This window comes from Macrobrachium nipponense, chromosome 3 (genome assembly GCF_015104395.2).
Source record: "Macrobrachium nipponense isolate FS-2020 chromosome 3, ASM1510439v2, whole genome shotgun sequence".
NCBI lineage: Eukaryota > Metazoa > Arthropoda > Malacostraca > Decapoda > Palaemonidae > Macrobrachium > Macrobrachium nipponense.
Genome location: NC_087202.1, coordinates 81,959,143 through 81,968,508, shown reverse-complemented (window position 1 = coordinate 81,968,508; position 9,366 = coordinate 81,959,143). Strand labels below are relative to the sequence as shown.

Below are 9,366 nucleotides of genomic sequence, written 5' to 3'. Positions count from 1 at the left end.
ATTCTGTGAAATGAATATTAATACAGTGATAGACCAAGATTTGGAACTAGGTAGGAACCATATGACATTACGATATGGCAAAAATAGAGAGACTTGTTTCCATTATTTTTTCATGCAGCGCGAAAAGTGTTGTGCAAACATGCCAGCTGCTAAAAGATAGCGAAAATCTAGATAGCGGTCACATAAAAAGCTAAAGCAAATACACACAAGACATGAAGCGAATAGAAGAAATTACATCATCTCACTGTTAAATTAAAACCAAGATGCACAGCGGCAATTATCCAACGTGCTTGTAGGCCTACAAGTCTTATAATCCCTAAAATTAACGAAAATAATTCAGAGGCGCCGAGTCAGACCGACGAAGTTCCACTCAGACTTGAAAAGCAGTGCTGTTTCGGTTGACTTAGACCATCTTATTTTCTTCTAGTCTTTTGCTCTTATTTTCTGCATTAAATACCGCAACTCAACACGTCATCTTATACGAGAAGCTTCATATAGGAAATGCATCAAAGTTAAGTGTCATTTTAACTAGAACGAGAATACCATAGAAAAAAAAAAATAATAGCTCAAGGTGAGCCAGTAGCCATATGCAAGACTGTTGCTGCCGCTGCGTCCTTGTCTAGTTGAGAGATTTGGTAGAGCAGGAAACTGCCTAATCGGAACAAGCTGATAAACTTTTTTTATGGTAGAATGGTCTAGGCCTACAGGTAACTATTTTAAGGAAACAATGCAAGGATTGGCTACAGCAGAAGCAGCCTCCAAGAACAAAAAAATCTTCATTCTCATAAAAATAGTGTTCATAAGACTCAATGCGTGTTTTCAAAACTTATGCTGTTTATAACACTTGATTTTAACAGAATTCTTTATGGTTTATACAGATTTTCTTTTATTCTTAACAAGGCGATGGAATTTGGAAAGGGAGACAATTTCTTTGTTGTTTTCAAGGAAGTCTACAGTTTTTATAAAAGCCTAAATACACCAGTGTGATATATAAGATTTCCTGGATGAATTTCCTCCCCATTCTTAAACTGGCGTCGTCTTTTCGGGTGAGGTTGCTAGACCTATGTCCTTTAAAAAAGATTCCCAGCTAAGGATCGCAACCTCTGATAGCTATATATATGTATGAGTGTGTAATAACGTATAACCCAAAGTCCTTCTAATATGCTCTGAGTGTATTAGGAGGACCTTGCATTAACCTACTAGAAAGCTCATGAACATACGTCCTTTCGATTTCTCATACCTCTTTTAGTCCTTATATCGAACGTCCTGTAAGATGCACTGCTGAACGATATGAAATTGGTCTGTATTTAGGGGTTAAAGCAGATCTGTCACAACAGTATATGATTTCCTTTTGTGCTTTGATGCCTGCTTTTAGGCCTATGAAAACCTTTGGCGGTGAAGAGCAAGTCATGCCTCTACCCCGATCGTGATTCCATTACTATTTCATGTTTCTGTTCTTGAGTAGCACATTGCTATAATTTGAACAGTCAGTAAGAGCCTTTTCATGAAGATTCAATACTATTTTTTTTCTTGTTGCAAATATCAGTGGCATTATCTGTTTCTGTCAATCTTTGTACTTGTTTTTGTTTATCTTTTCGTATTTATGTCATTTCAACAGCGTATGGATTTGTCTGAGGGCTCAGTGTTTTAGAACCTTTGTCCTACAGATAATCTCGAACACCGAATGCAGGTCTCTCTCTCTCTCTCTCTCTCTCTCTTACCACAGCTGCTACCAACTTATGAAAAAGTTCAGGAAGTGAAAAAATTTTTTTTTTCTTATTTGTGCACAAAAAAAAAAAAAAAATACTTAGTCTATCTTGCCATTCGAATGTCGGCTACCAAGGCGACACATTTCAAATTAGCGCACTTCCTATTCCAGAATTAAAACTGTCGTATCAAATATCCCATCATGCCAACAGGGGAAAAGATATCCACGGCCGTTGCGTTCTCGAGAGACGAAATGGGATCATGCTCTGAAAGGAGAGACCTCTGAAACCCCCATTTAACAATGACAGTGCGATCGTCCCAATGTAATATGTCGATATCAGTCGAATCATTGTTCCCCGAAAATAAAATTCCTTTTATGCATTAGGAACATCTTTTTCAAATACCAACTTGTCGATGTAAGTAGCTGAAAATGGGAGGGTGTTTTTGTGAGAGGCGTCGTGCCTCTCTCTTGGGCTCCATTGATCTTCTAGCGGAGTTTTCCCGCCACCCACGCATGGTTTGCGCGCGCTTTCCATTTTATTTACCGGCGCTGTTATCTCCAGCCGACAGACGTTCACAACTCCCGAAGGCTTAAAAAAAATTCTTCAGGTTACCCTTTAAGGATGGTTATTTGTTGTAGTTGTTGTTTTTCTAGTTCCCTGATTTTAGGTTAAGAGTTCACCGCTAGAATAATACGCACTCATAGATTTTAGTCTAGTGTTCCTCTAGAATATAATTTTGACTATTCCATTAAAAAATTAATAAAAACTTTTTAACACACAATCACAAAACCTATTAACTCAATGTAGAGTCTCTGTTTGAAAGATATAAACCCCCCTGCCCCGGCCAAACTCCCTGGCAATGCAGTTTGTATGAATTTAAGCTGTTACAACATGATCATTTCTCTGTTTGGTTATACGAAATTAAAGGGGACAGACTCACATCCTCTTTCGGATGACGTCATAGCACGTAGTTGGTAGGGCGCGCGAGTGATCACATTCGCCATCAACAAAGCCTTATTGGTTTCTCCCTCATAAAAATGAATTAGTCCCGCGCAAACAACATTAGATTAAAAGAGAAACAGATTGCACTCGTTATCCGGCAGTGAAATGTTTTATTTTGTTTTTATTTTTAGAATTTTACAGAAAACTCAAATTGTCTTGAATCCAGTCATACTGAATATTACGGGATGTTATGAATATGAGTTCCGCGAGTTCTATTATTTGCGAAAGTTAATCCAATATGCCTTTTATCGTCATGCGATATGTATTCTTCTGTAATCACTCTGAGCTGCACATCACTTAAACTGAACCGTTTCCATGAAGCACTTTTACTATTTTCCCACATTTTACTCGTGGAATTATAGACTCCTGCATTCTTTAGAGTTTAGACAGTATACATATTTTGTTTTACAAGCAAAAGCAAATGTTTCCTCTCAGTCAATTTACTTTTATGGGTAAAAGGTAAAGGGGGATTTAATTTTAGTTTTCAGCTAGAAAGAGAGAGAGAGAGAGAGAGAGAGAGAGAGAGAGAGAGAGAGAGAGAGAGAGAGAGAGAGAGAGAGAGAGAGAGAGAGCAAGTAAACTCAGCTCGGTGACGTCATCTGAACAAGATTATTTCTGTTTCTTCGACGAGAAAGCAAAATAAAGTAATACTCTAGGCCTAAGGTAGAGTGTAACTCTAGGCTTAAGGAATACAGTTCAACGGATACGGCGTGTAACGTTGTCACCTAGTTCAGGTGTAGTAATTAGGATAAGAAAAAAATAATAAGGAAAAGCGAAAGAAAGTGCAGGATCGCATCTTAAAAAGCTTTTCATTTTAATTATAATTTCAATATTGTCTCCCGAGAGTGGTGGGAAAAAAGCTACCTGGCTAAAAATAGTTTTAGACCGAACTCCGGGGTAGTTAGGAATCGTAAAAACAGAACCAGATATTCGCCATTTTGTTATGAAAATAGTTTTATTGCAATACTAAACACCTCGAATGGACAAGCAGTAGTGTTATTTAAATTTTAACCTCTTGCTACTCTTTCTCTCTCTCTCTCTCTCAGTAGAAAATGTACTATAAGTGGGTCGCTGGAAAAAGTCAATATTGAACCTGTAGACCTTTGATTAAGAGTAATTGACTTTAAGGTTTGTAAACTTGCACATATGTTTTTGAATGAATAAGTTATGTATGAAATAACTGCTTATTTATAAACAAAAACTTTTTCGATTAAAGAAAAATGATGCCTTTAATCTGTAGTTTAGTTTTGGTTAACATTTCAAATATATATTTTTGCCACGCAACACTAAAATCACTAAGTGAAATATCTTAATAATGTACACGGAAATCCGTATCTTTAGCGACTAATCTAGTAAACCCCCAGTCTCTTACCCCGTCCTTAATTATACGAGATAGGATACCGCTATCAGGACGGATGTCTCATCCTCGAGAGTCCCTGGAGAGGCAATTTTGACGGCCGGGACCCACAACAGCAACTCTTATCATTTGGGCGGTCGGTTGAATCAACAGGTTGCAGCAGCAATCCCACTATCGCTCGCGCGCGCGCGACGATCCCGCCAACGAACGTCTCCCTCTCTGCCAACGCCATAAACGCGATCGATCTTCCTCCTGTGCCATTCAGCCTCTTGCTCTCTTTAGTATGGGAGTTTCTCTGTATCTCTCCTCCTCAGTCCTCACCCACTCGAAGTCTTCTCCCGAGGCAGGAGGATTTCACCTCTGGTTGACGTACTAAACTTTCCGTTCAGATTTTTTTGTTTTGATGAAAACTACGAATTTCTCTGTTTTCTAGTTAATCTCTTGCTTCTTCTTCTTCTTCTTCTCCCCGACGTGTGCGGAACTCGGGACCCTCTGAAAGTTATAGAGGCGGGCGTGCTCTCACTCTCTTTTGCTCTCTCTCCCTCTCCCTCTCTCTTTCTCTTTCTCCCTACTCTCACTCCCAAACACACCAACCAGTAGCCAGCAGCAGCAGCGTTCCAGTGTCAGCAAGGAGCAGGCAGAAGTCACTGCTTCTCTTTTGGGCGGCTTGTATGTGTGTGTTTCTGGGTGGCCATTAGGTATACCGAGCTTACTAGGTGTCTTCATCTCGCGGCGGGTCCTGGACCAACGAATAACTGGCATTCAGCGGTTAGTATTGAAGAAGGTGTTTAATAGTTCTGTATACAGATGGGTGGGTGTCTCGATCTAACTGCAGTAACGTTAGCTATACATCCGATGGCACTATACCTCGCGTAGCCAGTGCCAGGCCACCATATGGCTCAGCTGACCGTTGGTAAGGGATTTTTGTATTACTTGCTCAAGGGATATTCAGACGTTGCAAGTAAGCCTCGCTTTTTAGGACGCATCTTTTGTCCAGTGGGGTGCCTGGTTCTTGGAACGCGTTGGAACATAATATGTATAACTTCCAAGAAAAAAAGAAAGACATAAAAAATAAGCGTATGGACATGTGATATGACTCATTATTGCCACCGGTGTGACGTACACCGATGGTAATATTGTAAAAATATTTGACACTAGTACGAAGAGCATTCCAAGGAAAATATATATATATATATATACTATATATATATATATATATATATATATATAGCGTATGGAAATGTGACATGAGTCATTATTGCCATCGGTGGCACCGATGGCAATGATATTATAAAAAAAAATATATATTTAACAATAGCGCCAAGAACAGTATGATCTATTATTGGTGCTTCTATATATGAAGGCTTTGTTGTTATTTCATATAATATATATTTCATAACGCTCAAAGGAGACCTCGGTGTGGGCAGTTGGATTTCAGAATGCCCACCACAGGAATGACTGACATCTGGATACAAAGCTTTCCAGCAAAGATATCTTTGGAATATCATGAAGACATCGGAGTTTAGCTTTCGAACCGGTGTCTATATTATTTTCCCACGGATAGCAGATGGCAGACATAACGCTTATTTTATTTTTTTAAATTCTAGTTTTCGACCAACGCACCTTTTGTTTTTGGGATTTGTTACGCTCGTGCGAGGAGAGATCTTAAATATGTGCAATAAAAATAGTAATGTACGGTTGGAAACTTATACAGATTAATCTTATTAGTAAGCTGACGAAGCACCTTACGCTACATCAGACCAATAATGCACAGTCAGTCTATAAATAAATGACGCCAAACGTTACGTTCATATTATTATATACTACATATATAGTCTGTATGTACACGGAAGCAAGTATATCTACTAAGTGTACATACACAGACATAACATACTAACTACTTGCACACAGACCGAGGACGGGAGAAACAGTACTTAAGTATGACCAGCCGTAACAGTGCTTATTCTAGGCGCATAGACCCATCACTTGCCAATTTTAAACACTAATTTTACACATTTCATTTCAGATCACCCTTCGCTCGTCGGCATAATTAAGAAGGGGAAAGACGGAAGGGGAACATGTATGGGGAAGATTAAAACAGCGGAGTTGACGAGAGGGGAAAACAGGAGGGGGGGGGGGGGGGGAATTAATGGTTGGCGTCTCTCGCCTAGAGGTCAAGGTTCGGGGAAACATTGCGTGTGTGTTGGGAGACTTTCAAGTGCATTTCAGTAATGCGTATATGCACACATAGACGCAATTTATACACCCAACGCAAAACCACACGCATTTCCCTATTCAAGCATACAATATTTTCAAGTATATGTGTGTATGTATAGTACTATCGTACTACGTATCCTTGTAAGATAAAACACCCATCTGTTCAAATTCCACGAATTTTATTGCCCATTTTTTATTCATCGTCCACCTATTCAAGCTCAATGGAATCTTTTTTAATGTCTGCAAAGTGCAAACTCTGGTAATGAAGTAATTGGTGGAAAAACACCTGTCGCTCGAAACAGCTGTTGACTGACAGCCTAGAGTCCTAGATTGACTCTCTCTCTCTCTCTCTCTCTCTCTCTCTCTCTCTCTCTCTCTTTTCTTTCTCTTCCTCAATATATCTTTCATTCTCCTCTTTTCTCCCTGAATCTCTCTCTCTCTCTCTCTCTCTCTGTATGTTTCTCTTCTTCTTTCTCTCCCTCAATCTCTCTCTCTTCCTTTTTCTCGCCCTCAGTCACTCTCTCAGTCTTTCCCTTTTTCTCTCCCACAACCTCCCCCCCCTATCCCCCTTCTCTCTCTCTCTCTCTCTCTCTCTCTCTCTCTCTCTCTCTCTCTCTCTCTGAAACTGATTGGTTATTTCCTATCCGCCGAGACCAGCTCGGTGTTTGAAAGGGTTGCCAATTTCCAATTTGGCGGCCAAGTTGCAACGAGACCTCTTCCTGATTCCTGCAGTATAGGGTTTAGGAGAAAGGGCAAGCACTGGGACCTATGAGGTCATTCAGCGCTCATAAGGAAAAATGAGTGTAGGTAGGTTCGGAGGGTGTAACAAGAGGAATAGGCACATATACCTCGCAGTTGCATCATGAGATAGTTGTTAATGGAAGGTGGGTAGCTAGATGGAAGAGAGAAGATGGTTGGAGGTACAGTAAAATTAAATTATTTAAAGTCTTCCTTTGGTGCCTTATTATTTTTGTTTTTATGTTTATTTTTTTTTTGGTGAAAGCTGTTTACCAAAAAAAAAAAAAGTAATTTTTCCCCATAGATGGATATTTCCACTGATCAACAGATTCGAAGTAGAAAAAATAGTATTCATGATAAAGATAACGACTGTAATAATATTGAGAAATATTGTAAAAGATATTGAAAATGATAAGGATAATGAAAAACTTATCATTTCATTTCCAGCTAGGGACATTAGGTGGTTACAGAAGTCTGGTCCAGAGGGATCGATACGAAAAGTGAAAAGCAAAACTGAATATAATAACAATGATAATGTTGATATTAATAATAATAATAACATTAAAATAATAAGAATAATATCAATAAACGTAGAAATACAATAATAATATAATAATAATAATAATTATAGCAAAATAAATAACCAGTTTTTAATTAAAACCATGAAATCCTTTAATGTCCGACGCTCTTCATGCAAAAAATAATCAGACCGAGGTCAAACTTCTTATATTATGTTACTCAGTATATATAAAGGCATTAACGCACTCAGCTCTCGTAGTGACGACTGATATATGCCTATTACACTGCGACTGTGAGCTCTTGCAAAGAATAGAAATACAAATCGTGGCTTTTACATCTGACTTCCCTATACATTTCATTAGCAATAAACCGTCTGCATTTATTGAATTTCCAATTAGCAAGGAGAGGCAGCGGGTGTTTGGTATACCCACCAACATCCCACGGCTACTCCTCAGGGCCAAGATAACACTGAAAGTGTCACTGGAACTTGCAAGGTATCTTAGCCATCTGATGAGTATAGACTCCATGATTCCACAGACTACACGTCACAGTCACATGCGTGACGTGTAGTATATGAATGAGGTGACAGAAGGAAGCCCCTCTCTCTCTCTCTCTCTCTCTCTCTCTCTCTCTCTCTCTCTCTCTCTCTCTCTCTCATCTTCTCTCGGCTCTCTCTCTCAAATCTCTCTACTCTCTTCTCCAGCAAACTTTAGTTGCACGGACAAGAGATCGAGTAAACTTTGCCAACTTCTAGCCAGCAGAAGTGTAAAAGTATTAACGCCATTGGTCCGGCCGAAGCCATTGAGAGAGAAAGAGATAGAGAGAGAACTTTTATCTCTAAACTGCGAAGCTCAAATAGGACATGGACACATGAATCACCTATACCTGATTTCGACGGTAAGAAGTGAATGGTAAAAAATAAATGTAGAAAATTATAGCAAGACTATATTACTTGAATGCCACAATTTTCCTATAAAAATATCTATAATACTTGGATTTAAGCATATACGGTTATAGCAAACTTGGTATTAATTCGTTTTTTTTACACTTTACCTTCGCTTAATCTTTAACTTTGCAAAGTGTCGTCTGCAGAATAATCTATCATTATCATTATATTTCTACGATTATTGTTATTATCGTTATTTTCGTTTCATTATGACTGTGAATATTACCACTATTATAGAGTTTTGCTATACTTTCAATGTTCGTATTTAGCCCTCTGGACCTGAATACTGTAAAGGTCCTTATTTGGAAATTAATTATATGCAGTCTGTCCACTCATTTTTATCATTTTCTACATTTTAAAAACTGTTCTTAATATTATTTCTGTTATTGTCATTATTATGAATATATCTTTCATATTTCTGCAGCAACTGTGTGGATATGGGCTATTTATAATTTTCTATCATGTCATCTGATGTATCTAGATTGTGTGTTATTGTATATTTCATGTAAATGACCTTGAACTGAACTAAAATTTACTCATTATTATTATTATTATTATTATTATTATTATTATTATTATTATTATTATTATTATTAATTAATTATTATTATTAAAGATAATACAATGACATGCATCTAGTCACTTCAGGAAGTGCGCGTTTTTGTTTTGCTATAATTAAGAGCCCAAGGTAACCTCAACCATCTTTGGCTTAGCGTTTTATAAAGGGAAACTGTAAAAAAACCTTTCACGCAATTACACTTGATTTAGAAAACAAGCACAAATACACACTCACAGACATACACACACACAACCCACGCACACACACACATACACACACACACACACACACATATATATATATATATATATATATATAT

At 38.0% G+C, this 9,366-nt stretch overlaps 1 protein-coding gene across 1 annotated transcript in view; it reads left to right on the top strand.

The window, feature by feature from the left end:
- Window positions 1-4,671: 4,671 nt before the first annotated feature.
- Window positions 4,672-9,366, top strand: part of LOC135221855 (cationic amino acid transporter 4-like) — a 68,593-nt gene continuing 63,898 nt past the window's right edge. The window contains exon 1 of the mRNA XM_064259792.1: window positions 4,672-4,836. The gene's annotated coding sequence lies outside the window, so the exon portion shown is untranslated. The remainder of the gene's footprint in view (window positions 4,837-9,366) is intronic.